Source organism: Anas platyrhynchos, chromosome 10 (assembly GCF_047663525.1).
Source record: "Anas platyrhynchos isolate ZD024472 breed Pekin duck chromosome 10, IASCAAS_PekinDuck_T2T, whole genome shotgun sequence".
NCBI classification, from domain to species: Eukaryota; Metazoa; Chordata; class Aves; order Anseriformes; family Anatidae; genus Anas; species Anas platyrhynchos.
The window spans coordinates 21,230,561-21,257,930 of record NC_092596.1 but is presented as its reverse complement, the minus strand read 5'-3'; the positions used below and the strand labels follow the sequence as shown (position 1 = coordinate 21,257,930).

Here is a 27,370-nt window from a genome sequence, read left to right as displayed (position 1 = left end):
CTGACGTCAGTTTTGCACTCTTCAATAGATTTACATTTTATTAGAGGGACACCACAATCTCATCTCCCATGAATTCACAGCGGAATTATAACCTGAAAGCATCAGCTCATTAGGTAATAAAATAATTTTAAAATACATTCTTTACTTTCATAATAAATAGTATTTGTTTGGATGCTTTTCCTTACCTTTTTAAGGGTTAACCTTACCTTTTTAAGGGTTAACTTAATTTATTGGCTATATTCCTATTTTCCATAGGAGTAAGTTTAAAGGTTTTTTTAATTACTATTTTTAGCTAAAACATCTAGTGAAGAGTACTTAACTACTACAAAGTAAAACGTAAAAAAAAAAAATGAGAGAAAATGTGTACTAAAACTTTATTTTATTTGGATGAAGCTGATGTTAATAATTTCTCACATCTAGTCCTTGCTTGTCCTTTTTCTGTGACTTTAGATCAGAAAATTATGACTTCCACAATTAAAAACTCTGAGGCACTTTGGAAAAGAAAGCATTTAATATTCTACTGAACCTTTGAATCTTTCCTGGAGAGCAGAGTTGAAGCTGCAGGTCATTTTGTTCAAGAGAAAAATTCTGCTTAGCTATACTCTAGAGTAAGAAAAAAAAAATAAACAGAACTTCAAGATCAGGAGGAAATGTTAGTTCTTGAGTAGAAAAATAAACTGCTAATCCAGTGAAAAGGGACCACTTTGTTGAGCAGCATTTGTCAAGAATGCTGACCAACATTTTCATTGACACTACATGAAAACAGCTACATATTGTTCACCTCAGAGTCAACACTATACAAATTTATTGGAAAATTATTAAAATTATTAAAAACGAAACAAAAAACAATAACAAAAATAAAAACAAAACAACAAAAAAACACCCACCCTTATTTATATTATGGTAAAACTAACAAAATAAAAAAAAATGGAGTTAGTATCAGCCTTTTCCTTAACTCATTTTCCATGCACTGATTCATTATCTCACTTGTAATTGTGATGTGATCTGAGATCTCCCTGGAATTTATTGTAAAACAAATTAAAATGACGTGGGAGCCTTACTTCTCTATTTCTTCTATTTCTTTCTGTTGCTATTAAATCTACACTGTTACTTAAACTTACTCTCTTCACAAATTATCTTGTTTCTTAAATATGCATGTGCAAACAATTTAGAAACAGCACCAGGTTATTTTAAATCTGAACACAGTAAATTATAATGATACTTCAGCATGATCAGCTCAGGCATGGTCTTAGAGACTTTACATACAATTACTAAGTTAAGCAATTACTCTTTTTAATCACGTTTAAGAACTGTTTGCTAACTTAAGCAATATAAACTTCAGTATCTTACTCAACTAGTGTCAACTGTGAAGCTATAAAGGAAATTATTTGAAACTTCTATGTATGAAATAGTTAAAATCAATAACAGAAATAATTTATTTAGAATCAATATTTTATTCCATTTCCTTTCCAGATGACAATACAGTAAATGTAAAATAAAGCATACTGTGTAAGAATTTAGAAACCATTGGAATCTCAAATCTCTGTAATCTCTGCTACCAGGTAGTGTAAGTAGTAGTTTAAATTGTGTACTTTTTCATGCAGAAGTTTCAGAAAGCTGAATTTCAAAGTATATGAAATTTTATCCAGTCAGAAGTGCCAAAATAAAACTTAAAAAATTAGTTGGCCATTTTTAAGATGGGACCTACAGATACACTCTAATAGCCCTTTGGCCAATTCACCGCACACACGAGAGCATTCTAATGTTCTGTAGATTTTAGCAGAGAAAGGATTATCAAGTTTGTCAGTCTTTGAAGTTGCAACAACAGTCTTTGTTACCAAAAAAAAAAACAGACAATTTTTAAGTCAAAAGACTGAAACTATAAATATATAAGTATGAAATTCTATATTTACAGATATTTAAATACAACTATTCTTGAATATAAGTATATATGTTTTACAATTGTCTTTTAAGACAATTTTATTTTTAATTTTGCTGGAAGTGATAATCTAGCGATCACATTTTTTATTCCTTCACCATAATGCATCTCTGCTAGAGCTGTGCTTTGATTCTAAATACCTTTGATTTCTAGGTAGATGAACGAAAAAATAATTAATATAGACATTTTTTTTCTTGTGTGTGGATATTACCTGATTAGATTGTAATGCTATACAAATGTTCATTATACAGTGACCACAAATATAGGTTCCAGTTGCCCTGAATGGAGGACCTGTTCCCTTGTGGTGATGAAGAGTCTCAATATTCTGTTTTCATTGAGCACACACAAAATGTTTTCAAATGACCATATGATTCCTTGTAATGAACACACAGTTGAAGTGGCCAAGATTTCTAATTCTCTAGGAGAAAAACTGATAAGCCTGTCATTAAAACTAACAACATATTCAATATAAAACATTAAGTGAATTTACCACCCTTGTTCACTTGGAAAGCAGTCAGTCTTGGAAGTACCTTGCAAATGTGTGAGAAAATGAATCATCATTATCATACTATACAAGAGATATTATGACAGAGACCTAGAGCTAGAAAAAATGGGAGTGGGTGAGAGGGGAGAAGCTAAAAACTTGTTCTTGGTAGTAAAATAGAGACAGAATTGGGATTAGAATAAAGACTTCTCAAACACAACCTTTTTATCAGAGTACTCTGAAAAACTCTTTAAAAAACGGAAACTGGAATTACGATCCACTGATCAAGATAAATGTCTAACACTAACTGCTTTGGGTAAATGCCATAATTTCCCACATTATCTTGTATGTTACCAGTCCACAAGTGTCTTCTGTCTTAAACATTACATTACTTACTGTAAATGCAAAATTGGATAGGAAATAAACATTCTCTGAAAATAAACAGTACTTAAAGAATATAGAGAATTCAAATTACTGTTGAGACAATATGCTGAAGTTTACATTGTCATCTTGAACTTTGAACTCCTCAGACTTGTAGAATGTAAGACTTCACAAACACATCCAATGTGTCTAAATTCTAAAAAAAAATAAAAAGTTTGTAAGTTATCTTTCTGCAGAGAAAGGTGAAGGAGATGGGTCAATGGCAAGCACAGTAAACACGAATGTATTTCTCAAAGACAGGAACATTCCTTGTTAGACTGCAGTGTTAACAGGAGATGATTTTAGAAAGCACTGGAACAAGCACCTGCAGAATTGCTAATGCTCAAGAAAAATGAAACCCCAAAATATACTACACTAAGTTTCTTAATGTTATCCTAGGGGAAAAAATAATAAAATCATATGGGATCTAAACCTAATCATATGGGATCTATTTATAACTTGCCTATAGAAGAGCACAGGAAAGTGCTCTTTGACACTGAGAAGCCTTTCCCATTTCAAAGGTCCATGGAAGATACAGGGCAGGAGAGAACACTTAAACACAAAAACTGAATTTTTTGTAAAGAATTTTAGAAACTTTTGCCTTGCCTATGATTGCCTTATCAGTGCTGTTGTAAAGTAATAGCATTTCATGGAGATTCACTGGTATAAGATAGATGATGGTGATCAAAGAGAACCAGTATCCAAACAAAATAACAGATATCTATATATTCAAGTTTATTAAGGAAAAGGACAAAACTGTTGGGTATGTAATAAAAAATGTTCCACATAGATTGGGTGCTGCTTATTCTACCAATTTAATAAAGCTCATAAATAAAATTTAATAATAGATCCACATAGTATACTGGTATAGGGAAGGGAGCGAAGAATTGTATCACCTAGTTGTAAAACACTGTTGATGTTGACATATGTAAATCCAACTCTCTACCAGTCCAGAATTCCAGGCACAAAAGCACCCCTCTGAATGATTTGCCTGAATTAAAGTCCGTATACTACAGAAACCAATGCCAACTAGACTAAAAACAATACATTACTCTTCACAGTATCAGTTTTGAGTGAAACCAAAACCAAAAATCCACATCTCTTGGTTAAAGGCCAAGAAAGTATAAAACAAAAAATGATCAGATACTACACATGTGAGAGAGAACTAGTGGATATCCCCAACAGTCTGTGCTAAGATCTGCGCTCCTCAACACATTTACAAATGACAGGTTAAGGGTAGTAGTCGGCTGTTTAATGCTTCTTGCACACAAGCACTAAAGACTGAAGTCAGAAGCTAAACTCAAACAAAAAAGGAGGTGATTCTCTACATAACAGCTGACAGTAAGTCTAGACAAAGGATGTTGTGAATACAGAAAATCTGCATGAGATTATAAGATTAAGCAATTAATTGGAGAAGACCTTCATCATACTGGATTATTTGGGGAATGTGTCGTTCACATTTATTTTGAGTGTCCAAGGAAGTTACTACTGAAGAGATGGGTTAAAATAACCTTTGGTATAGATCAGTACCACTACTGTTACAAGTAGGAGCAATAAACATTAAAATGAAAAAGTTAGAAACCATGAGGTTAGATTTACCTCCATACACTAAAATTGTATATAGAATAACTCAGGAATAGTTTTCAGTCCCTTAGGCCAACTAACAGGCACAGGTTGTTTCAACTCAGCTAAATTTTTTCTATCCCCAAAACAGCGTGGTACTATACCAACTGCCTACTGGAGTTGGTTCCTGGCCTATGCTAATCCCCAAACTGTGCTCAGGCATCATTTAGTGGATGCTAATTAAGCCATCATGAGCCAAAAACTGGCCAGCAATGAACAATTTAACAGTATGAATAAAAGTGCTCACAGGCTGGTACAGATACAGCCATCATATCTGACAGTCCATCATTGTCAAAGGCATCTAGATTCAGGCCTTGGATCTAATATTGACCTTCACATATTAGAAGTCTTGAACATGTGAGGATTAAATATCAAGTATTTGTTATTCAAGTTAGTTAGAGCCTACCCAAGAGGAAAAACAATCCACCTCATTCTGTTGTAGTGAGCAGAAGCTAGGGCTCACTATTTATTATGACTGACATACTGTAATTCAAGAACTTTCTTTCCACATAAAATCAACCCACAAAACCATCAGTGGGACTAACAAACTATTCCAAACTGTAAAAAGCTTCATTGCTGATCTAATTATGCTCTGCTTCTTGCAGCTCTGGGAAGTACAGAATAATCAGAGCACAGCAGGCATCAGCGATGAATCCTACCTCTTTCACAGCCAGCCTCTGACATGCTCTGATGGCCAGCAAGAGGACACTGAGCAGCAACGGTACATCAGCAAGTCATCCTTCTCTGAAAGGGGACATGCTTTTAGGTAATTCTTCTTTATGCCCTTAGAATATAATAAACCAGCAAAGCAGCAATAGGTGCAGCGATAGGTGCAGTGAGACGACGGAAGGTTAGAAGTCCAGAAGCTGAAATGATACAACAGAACTCTGAATGGGAGATGCAGCTGGAAATGCTGGCTGTGCACTGTGGTAGACAAAGAGAATGAAATTGCGACAAGTTATGTAGCAGTCTTAGGAAATACATCGATAGGGGTATAAAAAGCAAGACCAGAGCCAGAATGCAGAGGAAGCGGGTCAGTAAAACAGAATGCATGTGACAAAGAAATAGAAAGAATTAGATCAGAAGGAAGGAGACACACATCATAAGGAGTGAAGTAAGAGAAATGAGAAACTATCTCTGGAGTAGAGGAAAGAAGACTTATATGGTCAAGAGACAACAAAGAAAAGAAAAATGAATGAGCAAAAATGAAGGAGTAGAATACAAGTCACACTTTTCCAGAAGAAGAAAGGCGAGAAAAAGGCCGAGGAGAAAAAGCAAAGCAATTAATAAAAGGAATGAGACAGTAGGGATGAAGAGAAGGACATGAAAGGGATATAAAATGGCAAAAGGCACACACACTGGAGGAAACAAGTGCTCTTTTATTTATTCATACTTCTGTACTTTATGTCATCTTCCTAGCAGGCATCGCACAGCTCCACAGATTTATTTATTTATTTATTTACTGGGGGGCAGGGGGAAGAAGAAGGGATGAGTTGGCATCACATTGTTGAGGGATTTACTACAGCTCTTTTTCTTCTTGTACTGCTGGACGTGTATTTATAGAAATTACCTGAGATAGTGGCTGGCACTTCTTCAGAAATGTCAATATCTGATTTGGGATAAAGAGGAAAATTTATTAAAAAAAAAAAATCATAGAAGATACAGGTGTATGGAAGTGCTTGGTGCCAGTTTCTCAGAAGTTACTTGCACCTTGTAAGTATTCAGCTCCTACACATCATCAAACACTTTCTGATATGTGAATGACATCTGAAATATGAAACACTTATGATGTGCCATTCCTGTATAAAGCGTTAATACAGGACTAATGCTGCCTGATGAAATAGTTAAAATAATCTACAAGGAAATGAAAAAGGCATCCATTTTTAAAATGATCTAAACCAATTCTCCTATTGCTTAGATATTTTGTTGGAATTTTTAAGGTTTTAAAGAATCAAAAAGGGAAGTATGTAAAATGTTTACTCTTTTTCTTTACCTGTTTCTTGCACAATGGTCTGCCAAAAGAGAGACAATTCTGTGAAAGTAACGGCAACATGTCAAAATGTTCTGCATCGTGCTGTTAGTCATTACAACAACAGTAATAAGCACATGGAGTATTGTGATGAAAACAATTGTTGAAATTAGCTTGGCCAGCTGTAGTAGCCTACTAGTATTCATTGACAGTAATTTTTTTTATTAATTTCTATGACTGCTTCTATCTGTCTGTAGGGCAGTTTTACAATGCCCAGAGCAGGGCTGCCAGATTGCTGTTTCCTCCACATCCTGGGTTTATATTGTATTTCTTTTTTCCTTCAGCAAGTATTTGCTCTTGATGCTTAATTCAGAAGCTTCTTGCTTCTGTGCTGGGAATACAAATATGGAATTGGTTCTCCAATTAGCAAACATTTTCAGTTGCAAAACTATCAAATCAATACCATACTCTCAGCAATCATTTCCTTTACATGTGTCATTTTTTTTCCCAAGAGCACTCAATGCCCTTTTTTTCCCTTTGCTTCTTTTTTTCTTTTTTTTGGTGTGTGTGTGTGTGTGTGTGTGTGTGTGTGCGCTAATTAACTGCCTGTCTGTCTTGTCTAAGATGCAGAGTTTAATTCCAAAATGAAAGACTTCTGAAAAATCCAAGGAAGTTCTATTTCAAAAATAAATATGCTGCCCTTTCCTTATGACAGTTTTCTTATGTAAATAGAAACTCAAAGACAAGAAATCATTGCTCTGGCGGAATTATACTCTCCCATACTGAACCACTTGTAACAAATGCAATAGATACCAGCAATTATATTGATATGTAATTACTGTGGTTATTTATAGTTAAATGAAAACTCTGTTAAGTGACACCTGTATCAGAAAACATTCTTATGGATTTTGATAGATCTTTTATTTGTTCCCTTAGTTAGAATGTATCTTAATTTACTTGAATATGAAGGTTCTATCTTTTTGTTCTTTAATAGTCTTGATGTAATGTCTGGCTGTTATTTTCATTCCAGAAATAGCACAATATAGCATGAAAATTGCTTAAGCCTTTTGCTGATGGTTTAATTAATAGGTACGAATGTCACATTTTGCAGTTTCCAGATCCGTTTAATTGAAATAAAGGTGCTAAGCTGAATTTTCATACTGACTTTGCACTGGCATTTGATCACATGGATTCATGAAAGACAAATCCATTAAAGAATTACTAAATGCATGGACATGCCTAGAAATGCAACTAACTTAGAGAGTAGTAACCAATCTGCAGTCTTGAAGACTAATAGAGGGAATGGACACGGACAGATTGTTCTCTGTCTGATGGTAGCATATCAAAGACCTGGCTTAACAGATTGTGCTGTCTGGTCAAGTTCCTGAGATAACAATGTACTACTATGTGTTTTTGGCAGGATGATCTCTTCCACAGCAATGAGCTATGCTTGGAAAGAACCCCCTTAGTACTATTGCCAGTATCTCTATTTTTCTCATTGTGTTCTGTAAGTTTTGCAGTGCTCTTCCTCATTCTTGGACAATCAATGAGAACAACTTGGGTCAGATTTACAGATTCGTGATGGATGATATTTTCAAAAGTAAACTACATGGACAGTACACTTAATTCTAATTAAAATCACTGGCCTAAATACGGGACTGCTGATGCTTCTATCAGAGTTCATTTGCATCTTCACACACACAAACATCTCTTTAGATCTAATCTTTCATTTATACTTTCCTAGACGCACATCCTCCATGATCTAAAGGATATAGTGAAATGTCCTGCACAATCTTTGAACCACATATAAAGAGTAGCAGAGGATTCAACAAAGCTTCCTATTCTGTGGCTAGTTGCATCTCATTTAGACACACTGATCTCTGAGATAAAAACTTTTTTGTAGCTCAGGCATCTTTTGCATCTTCTGGCTTTGCTACCTCAGGAACACACCAACAATCAGGAAAACACGGTAAAGGATGGGATAATCAAGATTTCATACCTAAACCATGGTGTTGGAAAAATATTCTATATTATCTCAAGAGGTGTAGCTACAACATTCTTGTCACTTGAAACAGTCCTTCCCCAAATCACAGAATGGCGTAACAGTTCATTTATGACATGGTAACTGAACCACAGGCATACCTCAGCATTTGGGGATAAAAATCACATAGTGAGAAGCTCAGCAGAAAGATTTTAACCAAATTCATTTTGTGATTACAAAAATACACTATTTTACCTTCCTGGAAATTAATATGAATGTCTGTTTCTAGTGGATTTACAGCTCTAAGAAACTCAAACTGCACATATTATTTTGGTATTGGTTTAATTATTTCTTCATCACTAGTCACTCCATGTTCTCTATTTGTTAACAGTCACCAATCAACACATCAGGTAACTGCAGTCCATGATCATAATCACTATCACCGTTCCATCACAATATAAGCAACTTTAACTGCTTTCATTCCAAGGACACCTGAAGGGAGTTCTTTAATGTCCCTATGTATCCTCATTTAGTTAAACTACAGCATTTTGAGATAATTGTGTAGAAACTAAAGAGCCATAATCAGCACTTTCTTAGATGTCTGAATCTATTTTTTTCCCTTTTTGTAGGAAGGTGATTAATGAATTGTTGACAGTAATAAAGAAGCAGACATCTTGGAGATATTATTATGGATCACATATAACTTGAAACACCGAGTCTGCCTCCGTAAAACATTTTATTTGTTATATTGTGCAAATCGATTGTAATTTGCTACTGGCTTCTTTTCAAATACATTTCTTCAGTGCTGCTGTGGTAAATAATAAATCACACTAACTATTATTTCAAAATTGAGTGTTCCAATTTAGTTATGAATGGAGAAAGTAAAGATGCTTCGGGATATGAAATCCTATAGCAGTTCAGAGAAAAATAGCTTTTTAAGGGCAACCACATCAAAAATCATTAACAGACTACACTGTACTAGCATGCATGCTTTTGTGAGTGTAGGAAGCCTAACAAAACACTGAGAAGGTTATGCTAAACTAAATATTTTGTTTACCTGCCTTTTGTCCCCCACCAAAAAAAAAAAAAGACCTCCCTGACAAAAAATAAAAGTAAAAAGAAATAAGGAAAAAAAAAAGAAAGCATGATGCACCAAGAAGCATAAGTTAAAATTTAAAGAGAGGAATATGGGAACAACACAAACACATGCAGAAACATACTGCACATGCTGAAAGATACTGGAATATACAAAGAGTTGAACAAAGAACAGATATCCACCTGGTCATTAGCAGATTAAAAACAAAGAATGTCATTTTATTTGGTAAACAAATTAATTTGCCAAAAACCTTTGACCATCTTAAGTCAGTGGGTGTACACTATGACTTCAGTTGGATCTACATTTCATCTCTGCTATAGCTCCAACTTTACAATCTAGGAAAGCATAGATACACATACTCAAGTTCTTCCCTTTTGAGCACAGTACTTATTTACAGCAAAAGCAGTAAGAACTTCTGACTGAGATCAGAACCAAATTCAGAACTTTCTTAAGTGCTGTGCTAAATAAAGACGGTTTGTTGAATCTATCTATTTTAACAATAATACAGACTGCGTGCATTCTAACTGGCTGGCCAGGCTACTACACATTTAGAAATATAGACAGTCAAGATAAAATATTTTTACTCAGCTCTACTATCTATGCAGGCTCATGACTTCTGATGACCTATTACACAAACCATACACAACTATTACCAACACAAAAACAACCTACGTCATTTTCCTCACAGTTAAAGATGGTCTCCAGAGCATTCATGTTGTGTCTGTCTTCACTAGAGCTGTTAAAGTTTCAAATTACACACTTACTCAACTAGAGGTAGTCAAACGCCAGTTAGTTCAAGAAATCCCAAGTCAGGACAATTGTACTTGCTTCACATAATAGAACAGATTTTTTTTACAGGCTTGGTATTGAATGACTATGCTTTTAAGTAAAATGAGAGTAAATATGACATCATAGTTTTAACAAAATGTATTCAGCATATCATTTAATAACTAAATGATAACTAAAAATGATAGCTAAGTGGAGGTTTCATTACAGTACTTCCAAAATGGTAATGAAAACCAGTATTTCTAAATAATCTAAGAAAACTGTACTTCGAATATGAAAATCTCCATCAGAACTGTTTACAGACCATGACTTCCAAACCACTACTTTAAAGGCATGCACTTTGCAGTGGTACATTTAGACATTTGCTTTTATTTATTTTTTTAGAATAGAGTTTCAGGACTGTTATGGGACTCCTTGATTCTGTATGTTCAAGCCACTTGAAAGCATTTTACTACTAGAGATGTACATTAAAATGCATCTCCATAAAATACGAAATAATGTGAATCATACTACATAGTCATTCATCAATTATTATTTTTAATCAAATAGGAACATATTCCTGTTTTTTTCCATGTGTTTTTTACTTTTTCTCCTATGAAGAGGAAGGTTGTTAAATGAGAATTTCTTCTTATTTAATTTTTGTTTTCAAATAAGAAATGTTTAAGAGGAAAATATGGAAACTTCATTTGAGGGGGAAAAATGATGCCAGGTCCACTTCATAATCACTAGTCTGTGATCTGCTGTGCTCCTGACATATATTAGGAAGATCCCTTGGAGAATTCTGTCTCCTTTCATTATGTCCTAAAAGAGTCTGGTTTCATTGACCTTGCTCTCAGTACAGTGCCTCATGTCCCACTGATTTAAGGAGTTTTATATAATGAGTAGTTAGAAAGGGGTGAAATTAGCCCAGAGAGCCATAATATATAAAATGTTCTTTGCTCAACACTAATTAGTTTATTTGATTTTTCATCTGGTAGGTCTTGTCTCCAAGGTACAAAAAATGACTTTGTTTTCAGATGCGATAGCATCAGACCTTTAAGCTCTTTACTTTCACATCCTGTTTGGGGTGGGTAGTGGGGGGAAATGTGGTGGTGATGATGGTGGCAATTTTGTTAAAAAAAAAAAAAACAACACTTCAGCAAATAGATGATTTTTTGTCAGACTTAAATATGTATATATGTTTTTTTTTGTTTGCTTGTTTGTTTGTTTGTTTTACAGGGGACTTGGGGTAGATAGATTATGAATTAGATTTTCTGATAATTGAAGATTAATCTACTCCCAATCAAGAACTTCTGCACTTGAATACTGAGTACCTGAACACAGAGGCTCACTGACATAGACTCCAAGACAATGTACTAAAATAGATACAGCTGCTGAAGTGGAGGATGCTTTCAGCCAATGAATTTATTGCTTGTCAGATTTGTATGCATCTTTGAATGTGACAGTAATGAAATAACATTATAGATTTCAGAACCAGGGCAGCCTTTATTCAGATAAGGTTATAAGCAAATATGTTTTAGAATGAGAGTCTGCTGAAGCAATATAATCCAATCCACACATGTTCTCAGGAGTTTAACTGTTTGCTGCAGTATTTAAATATCTACAGAAATGGAGTCTAGGATCATATAAAAACAGCATTGTACCTTGAGCATATACACACAACCAGGATCACAGGGGCTGTTTGCAAGTAGTTTGGCTTGAGCCTATATAGACTTGAATCTTATTCCCATTCTCTCATTTCAGCTCTTTCATCATAAAGCCAGACAGCAGTAAAGAAAATTAAGAAAAATTTAGTTGTCAAATTCCTGTGAGACTGAAAGGTCACATCCCAAGATAAATACAGCACTGAGGCCAGACTATCCAGCAAACAGAAATTAACAGATGTTTAGAATGCAAAACTGCACATTTCCAATGCAAAGCAGGTACAATTTTCAAAATTACCTCACTGCGAGTCAGATTTTAAGTGATTAAAATTAAATACAATAATAAGTTAGAGTTTTGAAACATATTCAGTTTCCAAACCCTCCAGTAAATTAATGCTGACCCCACCTTCTCATGCTATTACCCCACATCCCAAGGAAATATACCCACATCAGTACTTATGGGATATATGATTTGAAAATCCTTCGGGTGTATCAATAAGTATAGTAATGCAGAAACGGCAACACATTGCTCCCACAGTCCATATCAAACTCTCAAAAGCCAGTATCACCATACTATTCAACAAAAGTACAATAAAAACAAAAAATGGAGAGAGGTGGATAATATCTTGAACTGTTCCCATTCAAACTAGGTACAAACCGAGCAAGGAGGACAGGGACTATGTGCCTGAAAAAAATGGGGCAGTATCTAGTATTGCATCTGATGAAAATTCTCCACTTGCAAATGTAAACTATAATAGGTTATTAAAGTATGAAAGATAAAAGTGACCCTCAGTTATTGGGGTTTGTAAGTTTAGCCTTCTTTTCTTTCAAATCAGGAAGAAAGAACTTGGAGCAATTCAAATGAAATGGGCTGGCAGTAGAGATTAAATTAAAATGAATAGCACTACCATGACAGAATTAAAAATATGTTCTATAGAGCTACTGAAGATATTTATTCCATTACCATTTTATTCTTCTACTGAAGTCTTTTAGCTTACTCTCAAAGGGCTGAGCTTGTGACCAATATATTCAAGGCAAAGACCAGTATTGCCCTAAAGAGTATTTATGTTGTGGGATAATTTTTCTGAAGAACACAAGTAAATATGCAAAGTGGAACAGACACATTCTGGGAATAATTATTGCCTCCAGTATATTAAGTTATTCAGCATTAGGCTATTCAGCAGTAATTATACTACCCCTGGGCAAGGATGATTTAGTACTGCATACTGGTGAAAGCCACATAATTAAGAGAGAATGGGATCTGGCTACTACTTAACACACCTTTCCAAATGTTCATTTGATCCAGTTGGCAACGGCCACAACAGAGTATACAGGATGGGAAGGTTAGCAATGTGTCTTGTATTACATTGTCTTGAGTGCTACAGCATTTAGCACTCTACAGACAGAAGGTCAAACTCTGTTCTCATTTAACTCTGTTTAAGCCAACCAGCTTTTAAACACAATTGCATGGGTCTAATTAAAAGCTTTATGTGGTCTGATGGGCCACCCTCTGATGTTACTGCTTAATGCATTTTAGCACATTTTGTACTGTTTTTTTTTTTCTGAAATCGGGCAGAAGAAAAGTATAGTTCTTAAAATCATCTGTAATGACTCATATACTTTAAAATGTCTGAAACGTGAAAGGCTTATACTGTATTGAGTTTTCTCTGTTGCCCACATTGAGATATTCATGCAAATGGGGAAAAGGAAGCTGTGGAATGGGCAATGTCAGAAAACCATTAAGACTTTGTCTTATCCTTTCTATTTATGATTCTTATAGAACAGAAGTTAGGCATAAACAGGCATGAATTTGTTTCACAGGACAGAGAAAGTACCACAATATAAACAGGCAATTTAGCCATATCTGCGTTGCTGAGTTACACGTATCTCAGTCTGCGCAGAGAAACACTCAGCAGTGCAGCTTCTACATTGTCCCTCTGCTTCAGTTTGGTAGGAGAGCACTTCATAAGAATATAGGATTTAAAAGGCATCTAACACAGTTGATATTCCAAAACATCATACTTGGCTATCTTTGCTATGGCAGAAATTCTTTTTGCAGCCTTCTATCCACACATGGAAGATTATCAGTAAACATCTGACAGAGATAGCAAAATCTGGAATGCCTCCAGCGTCTGAATCTGGCTTTCAGCCTCGGTTACTTGGCTTGCTCTCTGACAGATCCCATGACTTGCTTTACAAGCAGCAGCAGTGGCAGTTTGGAAACAGCCTCTAGGGGAGGTCATGGGTGGATTGGCTTGATTCCTCAATATCATTTGTCTTGCCTGAAATTAATTTTGAAGAAGCCATTCAGCATTGTTTAAGAATAAGATTATGCATTAGCAATAGCCATTCATTTTCCTGCTTAGTCTAAGGTAACAGAATATAGCATTCAAAGGAAAGGATTTATGTCACTCTAGGGAAACATGTTCTAACCAATTTGATTTTATTTAACATTTCTCAGTTACCCTGTTTGAGACAGACCACAAACAGTGAAAAGCTACAGCACAGAAGAAAAAAAAAATCTCTATTTTAGGAACTCAGAAAAAAAGCATAGGAAATCTTTCTTAAAAGGAAAATCAGTAAAATCTTAATTTTAATGTCATTTACATTCAATCACTATTTGCTTTTTACAATTTATTACATTCTTCAGTAAGAAGGGTTGGCCTTACTATTATTTTTTGCACCTCTTGCTACTTCGTAGCAGAATATTGGTAACTTTCATTTGAAAAAGACTAAAAAAATTGACTGAATACAGTCACTGACTTCAGAGAAATTCTTCAAGGTTAAGCCAAGTCTGAAGGCAACCCACCAATTCTATAGCCCTCCACACATCATCTTCTGAATCATTTGGTTAACAAGATCCACTCAGAATTAAACTTGGATTTATCCATCTTTCACTCTTACCTAGAAGTAACCCCTGTACATTTCTTCCGTCTGTTTTTTATGTTGCTCATCTTTTCTATCCCTATGCAATTGCTGGTCGATAACTTTCTATAATCAAGTATTTATTTATTTTTCATATACTATTAAATAAAATAGATTTCACTGGAGGAAAAACAAACAAACAAACAACAAACTTTCAGCATCCAAATCACTACTGTTAAATATTGGGGGTGTAAATTAACTAGAAAATCTTCCATTTACACACTTTTTTTGAATAGCCATTTTTTCATACATTCTGATTCAGATCAGGGTTAAGAGCTTTGAAATTTTCTAAAAATGAATGGAACAAACCATGCAGAAAAGGAAAACAATGTTCTGTCTGTACTCTGGGATGCCAAAATGCTTCCCAGCTCTCAGATAATGCTCCAGGTACATCCCAATTCCATGTCACAACAAGACCAGGTCCTTCATGCTTCCTTTTACTCCCTTCCCTCCCTACTCCACATGCTTCTTTCTGATGCCAAGCAGAGTGTACACAAGTACTCACATAAGTGAGTCCCCAAATTGGACAAGCAATGCACAAGAACTGCAGGATGCTTTGCAGATTGTGCCTGTGCTTTGCTTTAAACGCGACCCTTAAACCAGCATGATCAACAGTCAGGTGGTGAGGACACTTACCAAGACTGCAGGAAGCCCAGTAGCAGGAACTTGTTTTGTCTGCTGATTCAGATTACTGAACCAAAAAAGGCATCATGGCATGGAAGTGTTCAAAGAGCCATACACCAAACCAGGATATACGTGGTCAAGATATAACATGGTCAAAGAAGTCTCTGCTGTAAAGGAAAAGTAGGTGAGGATGTAGAGACAGAGCATATTTCATTTTGGTCTCTAATAACCACTTGTGGATATGTTCAGAACAAATAAAAAAGCATCATGTGCTGACTGAAAAAGTCAGAAGTCACCTAAGGACAGTAACTCTATTCAGTAAGCAAAATAACAGAGGCTTGGGTTCTTTCATCATTCATTGACTTTCACTGATGAGATAAAAAACAAGCTCACATTTTTAGTTAGCTAAAAGCAAAGAGTGTAAGATACTGAAAGTTGCCAGAATTTAGATCTGTTATCACAAATACAGATTAGATTTCTGCCTTTAGGTGATGAGCCATTGTTTCTTCATGATTTACTTTACACAGAGGAGAATTTCAGCATCAGTCTACACACCCAGTTTCTACATTTGATAATACTTTGGTATTTTTCTAAGTCAACACATGCTGCAAAACAAGCATCTGTTAATTTGATAAGCTGTGGAACAACAACAAAAAAAAAGACAGCTGCTTATAGTAAAGGGGGCAATCACAAAGCTGAGATAAAGATTCAATCTGAAATAGGGAAGAGCAAAAGTACTTTGAGCACACGCATCAGCAGTGGCTTTCTTGCTGTAACGTGTACTTCAATCTGGCTCTTTTCTCATTCTCATTCTTAGCTCAGAGGCTAATGATCCTTGTTGTTAAGTCACATCAGTGAAATGCTACAAAGGACAAATTCCATTTAAACGAATGAGGCTACATTGGCACACACAATTTTCATCCACGTTCCAAGGAATTTTGATCTGCTAACTTAAATTAAAGCTTATTCCTGATCTTTTTAGAAAGGCACATTGCCCTGGGAGGCTATACTCTAAGTAACAGTGTCATTGCTCCCTCATTTGGAAAACAATGGGTGCTTAGAAGTAATTCTAAAAACTCTTGAGAATAAAGTGCACACAAAACTTCAGGCTATGTCTTACAGAGTGACACTATGTATACAATTATCAGCTATAATCAATATCTGTGATTTAAATGCTGGAACTTAATGAACTATTACATACTTACCCTTGAAGATCAATATAATTTTGACTCAAAACTCCCAACAGTCTATGTACAGATCAGTCTGTAACATGATAGCTTTTCTTACTACAAGTTATATGGAAAATCTGAAAAAAAATCTCTCTTTCCTATCATACAGATTACTGCATTAGTTTCCACACTGGAGATGAGAGCACTTGCTGGAACAGAGCTGGGACAGGAATAGGAACAAGTGAGAGGAGAGGTTGCGGAACTTTCACAAAGCCTTGGTGATGCAGATTTACTAGATATAAAGCATCACTGTCACTGCCTCACAAGCATACAAGAAGAGAAGGCAGCAGGTACAAGAAGAGAAGGCAGAAAGTAGCATTTCTACCAGGTATGCAGCAGAATACTAATGTGGTTTCTGTGTTACTTCGTGAGAAAAGCAAGTGAAAACAGAAAGGGAAAAGTGACACAAAGTACTGGCCCTTTCATGCTAGAGCCTACCCAGAGGGAAGACTGTCAAATGTATAGTCAGTGATCAAAAGCAGCAGGAATGCACTCCATCTCCATTAAGCATCATGGAGAAACTTCTCAGAGAACTTCACGTGCCACCACCATCTCTGCTTTCATAGGTACCTACAATTTCCTTTCAACCTACAAATTTCCAGCACATTTTTACCATTTCTACCCAAACTTTTACATATTTTTATAGCATTTCTTCTCTAGATAACAAAGACAAGTCTCCAGTTATTCTACAAGAATGTCAAGGCTGCTGCCTTAAAACTAAATCCTATCCTATCCAAAAGTGAACAAAAAGTGTTTCCTGAAATCTCAGTAGACACAGTTTAAATTAAGTGCTCACTAAAAAACAAACAGAGAGACAAAAAACTATGGAGCCAGCTGAATTTGCAATGGCTTTAAACTATAACAATGACTACCAAATTTGAATACCATGTTCTGTTCTTAGAAGTGAGCTCTGTTTCTGTTTACAACAGAAACTGAAGATTATTCTGCTGTAGAGAGAGAAAGAAACAGGAAGAGATGTAAATATTACAGATAGAAGAATAAAAATCTTTTTAAGGGGAATTGAGTGCTTGCCTACTGCTTAACGAAAAATGCACTATAAAGCAGCTATTGATTTTTCATTCAACAGCACTGAATGTTTTATTGAAAAGTGGCAATGCTCAGTAATTTGAATTTTCAATTAAGGTAGCATGTTCCTTGGACACATTTACTGCTGCACTCCAGTGACATTTATTTGACTTTTAAAATCCCTCTACTATTGTATTTGAGCTTGTATAGATCAAACTACCAATACAGAAAGTGTTGGGATTATAACACTGCTGATTATAGACACATGTTTGGAAGGCTCCATGGACAGTCTAATGACTTTATTTATAGGTAGGACAATGTGTAGTCAGTCACAGCTGAACTAAATATGCCACTATGAGATAAATTAAGCAGTTTAGTATGTCAGCTTACAAATATTTATATTTTCCTTACCTTTATGGACACTGTAAAGTTGCAGCAAAGTTGAACTAGTTATACAAAATGTCTTAACTAAGTTTACATTTCAGAGGATTGGGGGGACTTTGCTGAAATTCAGAAATATCAAGCTGATTAACCATTTACATGTATAGAAATTTAATCTGTAAGATGGACAGTATTTCCGGACTATAAATGATGGCTCTTATTGCATTCCCTCCTAGATCAGCAACTTGCCAGTTTTCACAGCACCCTATAGAAGTGGGGTAGCTTGACCTCCAAACTGATTAAACTGACATCCTTTATACCTCTAGAAATAGATGTAGGCATTCCAAGTTATAGGTGCTTCCTTGCTCAAGAACTCTAACTACTAATACTGCCGAGGAAAGACTTTGGGTAATTCTTGCAAATTTTACTAACTGTGAGAGGCACAGCTTGGAGTCACTACTGCACTGGGTTGGGCATGCTGCTGTGCAGCAAACTGCTAGCAATTTATTTTATCTAAATTACTGTGTAGGTTGCAATAATCTCCATCAGTCAGTACTGTGCTGCACTAAGAGTTCTGTTGTTTGTTGGAGTTAAGTCTGCATATTAGGAAAAGGAACACACCTTATATGCAAAGCCAAGAATTGACTGTTATTTTAACTGAGGTCTTAATAGTTGAAGTATTATTATTTTCTCGGTTACAATGATACTAGCACCTACTTCTCAGAATATGCAAAGCTAAAATATGTACTCAAATGTTCCCAAATCAATGCCTCTCTACAATGTTATGCTTACCTGTACCTATGTTCTCTTTCCTTTCACCCCTGGAATCCCTTGGGGTAATTTTTACATGTTTGCTCACATGCTCATTCTTCTTCACTGGTTTGCAAATATATGTCATGTACTATTTATGGTATGTTTTCATACATGTTAGACATTCGTTTTTTTTCTCTGTTATCTACCCCCTAAAACTGGCTTTATGCAGTGCCCAGGCCTGATTGCTTTACCAGTAATCATCCACTGGTGAGTTATTTACAGCTCTTGAGCTTCTGATATCATCCTGTGCTTGTAGATTCAAAGCCCCTGCTGTTACCTCTTTCTTATACTCTCCTCTGCAGCATTTTTATTCCAGGGTCATAGGTAGTTTATTCTTCACAGTAAAACTACTTGTTATTCCTATCTACCATCTACAGAAATGTATATAACAATGTATGTGTATATACGCATATTTATATACACATATACACACAACTGACAATCATAAGAAAGCTAAACCAAAGTAGGTAGCGGCACCTGTTTGCCACATAATTGTTACCACCAAACAAGGGAACACAGAGCTCACACAGGTCCAGGCAAGTCCACACAAAGCCAGGAAGGTTGCACGAACTGTGTTGTTATCTAACACTGTGACCTGTTGCAAGTAATAGGAACACGGTATTTACAGGGCTACAAGGCTATAAAGGCATAATTTCACAGAAATGATGCAAGAAAGAAATGACAGAGAATTATCAGTGTCTTTGACAGCTCTTGATTTGCTTCAGTAATCTTCCTGCTACTGTGGGAAAACAAATTTCCGAATTGAATGTAATACTTTCTGCATACACTTACAGTAGTGTCCATATATCATTAACATTTTCTGTAATACAGCTCGTTTCCCCCTACTTGTAACTGATTTCTCAACCTTCAGTTTCATTTGGTAGCATAACATTTCACTAATGGCCATCTCTGTTTTAATGCTACAAGGCTTTTTGACAGAGATCAGTTCAAGCCTGGCCTATGCAAGAAGGGAAAAACTTAAAACCTCCTCTCAGTTACTTCTGGCAGGAACTAACCCTTTTTTGTCATAGGTGGTGTATCACAACAGTGTGAACAATTAGCTAAATTGACACTCTGTCCCTTGGAAACCTCAGTCCAGAGCCTTGCAGCAGAAACTAGTTGGCTTGCCTCAATTTACTTCTATTCCTTTTCCTTAACTATTCATCATCACCCTGTGTGGGGTACTTGTGTTACATCCTTGTGCTCCCTTTCACATTGGGCAGGGACCTGGCTAGCGTCTCTTGGCTGAAGCTGCCCACACAGCGAATTGTTAGGAAAGCACAGCTTCCCAAGAGGAGTGCAAAGGCTGCTGCACAACACCATAACGAACAGCTGAGATAAGAAGCAAAATACAGTGAAAAGCTGGAAGTGCATAAAAAGACAAGCTCATGTGTGTGTGTGAAACTGAGGATACTCATCTACCAGCAAATCCAAGAGACCACTAAGGCTGTTTCACACAGAAAGAATTCTCTTGACCAATCTGAGTTCATTCTGAATAAATACTTTCTTCTAACCATTTAAACATTTGCCGTTGTCAAGACAGACAGGCAAATGGCTTCTTAGTGGATAGGTGGAGCTCTACAGTATCTCTACGAGGCTCTGAGCCAACCCAATATATTGTAGTACTTAAGGTGCCTTGTTTCTCGACACGACCCTTTAATAAGGATGGACTATACAGATGTACTTAGTGAAGTGCTCCCAGCCCTGCTATCATCTGACTGAGATTTCCTGTTAGAGCTAATGAGGTTCTGCTCCCACTTAATCTCTAGATATGGCATAGTTAGCGCTTTTTAGTTTGCTTAATGACATGCTATTAATAAAGACATGACCTGAACAGTTACTTGCATTTATTGTCTTTTTTGTCCATTTTTGTAATTATGCTGAGGCAATTTAATTTTTTAAGATCATAAACTATTGTTTTGTTTGACAAGTTATATATAATCATGCTACATTCCCATGAAAGCACTCACCAAGGTCAATGCACAAGCTAGCAATTTATCTGAAACATTTATCATGATACTGAAATTGCTTTGCTACTTTTTCCAAGGTATTATTATTATTGCCTTATTGACAGAGTAGTATGCTAACCCATACTAAAGAGGGGCGAGTCCTCTGTAATTATGTGTGCTTTTTCCAAGCAGTTCCAAGTTACTGAAAGCATCAAGTGAAGCTTAATGGTAACTTTGTTGAACATAACTATGCTAAACAGTAATAATTCAACATCTTTGTTTCTCCAAAGAGAAACAGCCCTAAAAAAAAAAAGGTAGAGCAACCTACATATTTATCTAAATGAACTATAATTGCTGGAAGCACAAGAACCCAAAGTTTTTGTTGGAGTTAATGAAACCATAATAAAATTCTGTGATCAAAATCATTACCAGACAATCTTGGTTCAAATGAGATTTCCTCTGTGTGTGTGTGTGTGTGCGTGTGTTTAAGGCTCAAACATTAGACAGTGGAGAATTAACTTCTACACAATTATTTTAAATTGAAAACAAACAAGGAAACAAATGTTAATTACTTTTAATTTTAAGAACAAGAAACCTTGTTGGTGTAAGTGAAATAATACTGCATTGAATTTTAATGGGATTTGAGTGTTTTCTCTCTTTAGGCTTGATTTGGTTCTATAATTTTTCAAATATGCATTCTTATTTTTGGTTTTAAATGACATCAAATTGCCCAAAGGCTATTGCAGCTCTCTGTTTATTGAGCTCTGTCTATAAATCTCTGTTAATTATTTTGAAGCAAGTATTACAAAAGAGCAAAATACCTGAATTATTATGGCATAGTTGTTCTTTTTCGCTTCTTCTCCTAAGTCTCACCAAACCCAATTAACCCAGCTTTCTCTTACACCTCTTGTGCTTCAAGCCCCCAGCCACCCTGATGGCTGTTTGCTGGACTCACTCCAGCATGCCCATGTCTGTCCCATACTGGGGAGCCCACAAGCTCATACAGCATACCAGAAGTCATCTTACCATGGCTGAGCAGAGGAAAAGAAATGCCTACCTTGACCTGGACAGGAACCCTTGATAATGCAGTTGGCTTTCACTGTTGCCCTACATACTGCTGACTCTTGTTCAACTTGTCTGCTAAGATCCCAGGTACTTTTCTGGTTTTCATCTACAATTTCTATCCTACACTGTTGCATGGGGTCATTCCATCCCTGAGACAGCACTTTCTATCTGTCCTCATTGAAGTTTATAAGGTTTCTGCCAATCCTTTGTTCCAGCTTGTTGAAGTCCTTCTGAAGAGCAGCCCTGCCCTCAAACATATCAGCCACTGCCTCTAAGCAGATGTCATCCACAGAGGTGCTGAGGAGGCACTCTATCCTAACACTCATCCTAACACTCTATCCTAACACTCAGACTCTTAATAGCATTAAGTAACACTGAGCCCAGTAGCAATTCCTAAGGGATACACTAGTAACCAACTGGCAGTTTGCACTCCTGGTCATAACCTTTGGAAGCAAGTGGTCCAGCCAATTTTCTACCTTCATCAGAGAGTAAAATGAATGTGAAAATATCAGTCACAATCATTTTTCAAACTCCTTACAAAGCAGCCAATACGTCTTTTTTTTTTTTTTTTTTTTTTTTTTTTTAAATCTTGAAAGCAAGAAGGCAATACAGCATGTGAACATAAACACAAAATAAAGAGGAAAATAAAGATTAGTACAACAGGACACAGTCAAGCTTAAGAAAACTTAAGAATTATATGCATGCTCTATGTTTACAAATTATCTTAATTAGCACCTCATTACAATTTAGTTCAGCTAATCAGATGATCAACTGCATTGATTCTTATCAGCTGATTAACCCTAACATAAAGCACTATGAAAATTCACAACACTGCTGTAGACAATTCAAGTTATTTTCAAGTACTTTGTTCTTTGGGAAAAAAAAAAAAATAGGATGAGGAATAAATTTTGCTTTTCTTCTTAGGAAAAAAAAAGTTTTCACTGAAATAAGGAATAAAGATCGCATACAATAGCATGGTTTGACCCACATACATTTCAGTGTGAATTTGGGACTGCGAAGAGCCTCGTTAAGTTTCTGTTTTAAATAAATTAATACTTTCAAAGATTCTAAATGGGGTTCTACAAATGTATGATGGGACCTATTTCAAAACAGAATTTGAACCATTGCTGCATTAAACTGTAATGATCATAAATGACGAATGACTGATGACAATGACAAATGAGGACATACATGGAGCTCTGAATTTCTGTATGTCACGGTTGAACAGTTTTCATCCTGATAAATCATCTCTTCATCAATTTTAATGCTGGGAGGATTTGAGAACAAGAGGTGAACCTGCCCTGAAGTTTACCTTTTTGAAGAACTACAAGTTTTATAAAATTCCTTGGTGACTTTTCTGGCTTGAAAGTTGTAAGACCAAGTCAGAGTTATTCACCAACAATTAAGCGAAGAGTCAAAATACAAAGTAAAAATATTTTTTTTTATCCTCATGAAGAAGAATAGAAGGAAATAATTCAGTGAAATTAAGAGTCTCTTTGTACATATGTGGAAAATTAATAAATGGGCTTTGAATTTGTATTAAAAAACCTCTAAGTACTGATTGAGACTACTGCATGGGCTTCTCTATTATATAAATCACACACATTTACACACATAGATGTATATGAAGTAAGATGTAACTTCCCTTTGATGTTCATTTTTATCTCCCAACAACTCTATTGAGTTTTTTACCTAACTTGCGGACAGTGAAAACAGAGGTTAAAAATTCATTACTTCTGTGGAGCTATAAAATGTGAATGTTAGGAATTAATACAAGTGAATACTGCTGGTATCTTGATCTAGTCCTGATGTATCTACTATATGTACATTTTTTCTCTTGAATGAAAATACCAATATTGAACATGCAGAATGGAATAAATCAAGACTTTGTAATCCTCCTCTAAATTCCACATTTGTTTACAACTTCACTTGCAAAACAACTGAATCAAACCCAGATACTAATTTTCTTTCCTCCATGTCAATTTCTTATCCGTTCTACATGTCTCCAAAGTTCACGAGCAAACATGGTAGCGTTGTTACTACATACCAAACATTAAGGAAAAGAGATGCTTTCAACTTTAGAAAAAAAGAAAAAAAAATTTCTGTGAGAACAGAATTATTCAGATACCTATCAGAAGTACATGGTCAGATATAATGCACTTTTGCTTTTCAAACAATAAAATAAATTCACTCTCCCCAGTGGCATGAAAAGACAAAAAACATACTGTGAGGAGCTATTTTTACATAAAAGATGGAAGAGAGCAGGAGGGCAGCACTGCATTAGCATGAAAATTCCTAAACTAGCAATATGATTAAAATCTTGAAAAGGTTATTAGAAATCAAAAGTTTCTAGCAACTGCGCCCACACTGTGAGACTGTCTTTAGTATGAAGCTAAACAAGTCAATCCTTATGGTGGAATCTTTTAGAAGATATAACCCAGTACACACTGAGGGCCAACTGGTTGGAAAAGAGCTTGGCAGAAAAGGTTCTGGGGGTTATGGCAGACACTTAAGCCAGTGACATGGCAGAAAAGACAGAAATGGAACAATAGTATGCAGACACTACAATACAACCAGAAACAGCAGGCAACTTATTCATTTTTGAAAGTGGCAACAATCAAATTCTTAAAAAATGAAGATCTTTTCAGTAACTCAACAGATTTCAATTCAGATCATATGTCAATAACTTTTTTTTCTGTTTTGGAATAGTTTTAATTACCCGCTTTCTTCTTGTGCCTTATCTAGCATCTTGAGGAAATCGTGAAGCACATCACTGATTTACTGTTCAGTCTCTCTTACCATTTTGTCTTTCAATTGCAAGTATTTTCTGTTTCATCACCTTGCCTCCAATAACTGAATGCAAAAAGTGATATTCAGAAATCAAAATATTACATACTATATATTTCTGTTGCATAATGGCAAGGTTAACTGCAATAGCAAGATAAGTATATTCCTTTTCACATTGCCTCTTTCATGTAAAAAATGTAGGAGCTGAGATTCTTATTCAATTGTGTGCCTCCAGAGGCTGGGTGTTTCAAGTATTATACCACCTACCATTCAAGTAACGAGAAAAAAACACAAACGAGAACTGGCAATTGATGCAAAAAACTGATATTTACTGAAAAGTAAATTAGCATCTTGCACTGACTAGCCTAATATCTTAAACTCTTATTATTTTAGGAATTGACTCTCATTAGTCATTCCTGTTGTCTACCTGCAAAACTGAGAAACTGTCTTAACATCTGTGGAACAGCAAGAGTCTAGAAACAGAGGGCAAATGTCAAGTACAAAATACCATATTAATTTTAACATCACCGTATAAAAGTAAGTTTTTGGAAAATGTCCTTTAATATTCCACTAGAAGAATCTACAGAAATATAGTAGACACATAAGGATGTAGATCAAATCTATCTGCATGTATCAGTCATGACTTTTTTTAGACTGAGATTAGTTTCAAGAAACTGCATTGATCTTAGAACTTCACAATCAAATGCATTGTCTGACACTGGAATGAAGCCAAATTGCTTTACAAGTCCTTTGCTTTATCACCCCAAGGGCACTAGAAAAAAGTACGGGAGGAAAAAAAAAGTCTGATATGATCTTTATTTCGAAGTAAAGTTCATAACAAAGACATCCTACAGAAAGCCACTTGTACCTTTCTGTGTGCTGACCGAGAATTTACTTATATGCAATTATAAAATATATAGAAAAAAAAAGAAAAATAATAATTAAAATGATATTGTGTATCTGTAGAAATCAGAACATGTGACAAGAGAGTCTGAATTCTTGAATTTTAGATATTAACTGTGATACTGGTTCTACAGATGGTTGATGATTTGGTGGTATTACCATCCATTAGTTATGACTGGTGTCCACAGTACATTAGTACAATACTGAAACAATACTGAATATTAATCTTCAGTGTTTCACTTTTTTTTTTTTTTTAAATATACATAGAAGGATTCCCAATACTGCAACGGAAGAAATGTCTGCTCATATTAAAGCAATTCAGAACTGCAAAGACTTTAAAGACTAGCAGGGATAATTCTGGTGACTTAGAGGACTTCACAAACATAGGCATGAAACCTCCATTCTCTTCTTCCACAGCAGCTTGGTCTGTTCTCAGCAGTTTCCTCCTGAAACAGCCACTGGACTTCAACCTACTACTGAACTTCCCTTTCTTTGGAGTCTATCAGTTTTCATAATTCCAATTTACTCTTAGAAAACCTGTACACACTCACTCTTGTTAAGTGTTTAAGAAATAGACCAGCAGATCACAAGAGTTGTGTACTTAGACCTCTCTTGTGAAACACTATACTGTGTCTATACACTATAGAGTATATAGTATATATACTAGTATATATATGTGTATATACTGTATAGTATACTATACAGTATACACTATACACTGTGTCAATCTGCAGAGAAGAAAGAACTATGAAACAGTTATGGACATTAAAGCACTTGGAAGCTTTCTCTTGTAATTTATGTATAGCAAAAAATATACAGAGAAAATACACTTCGTAATGAGCACAGTTCTGGTTGGATTTAATACTTCACTCCCAGAACTCAACTTTCAACAGAATGGGAGACTTCTGACATGCATTTCTTTGGGGACCAGTCATGCTGGTGGTCTGATGGATTTTATATTCCTTCTAGACTGTAATTGGGCATTTTAAAAATAAGAAAGACTTAATCTCTAAAATAAAAACGCTGAGTCACTGAAGTATAACTTACAACTGCTCTGGCTATTAAGCCTTACTTTTTTCTTTTTTTCCCCCAAGGACATTCCTCTTGATTAAACAAATCGGATTTAATAGTTGCATATTAACACGTTACTGCTGCTAATATATTAAAACAGTGATAGTAGCAATAACAATGAATTCACCTGAGTTGTGATATGTTCAGGCCCAAGTACCTGCTCTGCCTCTTTGCCTCGTAATGGTACTTAGAAATTAAACTGCTGACCACTAGGGCCTTGCAATATAAAACGCCATAATTTTATAATATTATTAAGATCTTAAGGATCAGAACCATGAATCTTAGTCTCCTGTATTTTAGAGCTACTCTCCCCAATTTATTATAAACAGAATCTCCAGCTGTGGGTTTGCCTTTATAATCCACTCGTAGGGCACCACCTGGAGCACAGAAAGATGGTGTAGCACAGATTTCAAACTGTATGTTCCCCAGATAAAGCACATATTAATTACCAGCCTAATCTCTTCCAACCACCTTTCCTGTATCTCTGTTCTACTGATTTTTTTGGTAATCAAAACATCTTTTTCATAATCTAATAAAAGAGGATCATTGTTGAAATGTCAACTTTTTTTTTTTTTTTTTTAATAGAAGATCGTTTTCTTTTCCTTGTAGTCCTTGGTTAACTTATCTTTCCTACATTTTCTGCATGGTCTGATCAA

The 27,370-nt window shown here is 35.5% G+C and overlaps 1 long non-coding RNA gene across 4 annotated transcripts in view; it reads right to left on the bottom strand.

Moving 5' to 3' along the window:
• Nucleotides 1-27,370, bottom strand: part of LOC106016862 (uncharacterized) — a 294,342-nt gene that overhangs the window by 76,536 nt on the left and 190,436 nt on the right. For 3 of the 4 annotated variants that reach the window (XR_011811771.1, XR_011811769.1, XR_011811772.1), the window contains exon 5: nucleotides 15,503-15,657. This is a non-coding gene — a long non-coding RNA (uncharacterized lncRNA). Of the gene's footprint in view, nucleotides 1-15,502; nucleotides 15,658-21,945; nucleotides 22,524-27,370 lie in introns of those variants that run through there. The other variant, XR_011811773.1, reaches the window with a different exon arrangement.